We start from the raw sequence: 534 nt of genomic DNA on the forward strand, positions 1-534 counted from the left end.
TTATTAAAGATTTTATGATCTCATATTATCTATATATATCAACAAATTTCAGAATTAAATATACTTATTTCACCAACAAAACAGTATTTTAGATATAGAAAAACACACCAAAAACAAGTTCAAAACTTAAGTAAAACGGTTTTTCCCCCTCAAGAAATCAAGTTTTAGACTAATTAAAATAAAAAACGAAATCAAATTTTCAAAATATAGAATTTTTAATTCTAAAAAAATTAGATAAAAATAAATAATATCAAAATTTAAAATAAAAAAAAATCAAGTAAAGCAAAACAAATAGATTAAAGAGAGAGAAAATTACATGTTAAAATATACGGTGATAATTATTATTTTAAAAATTAAAGGCCCCAATAGTCATTAATAAATAAAAGTTATTTGAATAAGTTAAAAAAATCCCTTAAAAGGTGTAATAGATAATTACAAATTGATTCTCTCTCATTAATATTCTTTCTCTCTCCTATTAATTATATAAAAGGAACTGAAATCAATATAATTAAATAATTAATAATATAAAAATAT

The sequence above is a fragment of the Solanum tuberosum genome, unplaced genomic scaffold, assembly GCF_000226075.1.
Source record: "Solanum tuberosum cultivar DM 1-3 516 R44 unplaced genomic scaffold, SolTub_3.0 scf00085, whole genome shotgun sequence".
In the NCBI taxonomy this organism is placed as follows: Eukaryota; Viridiplantae; Streptophyta; class Magnoliopsida; order Solanales; family Solanaceae; genus Solanum; species Solanum tuberosum.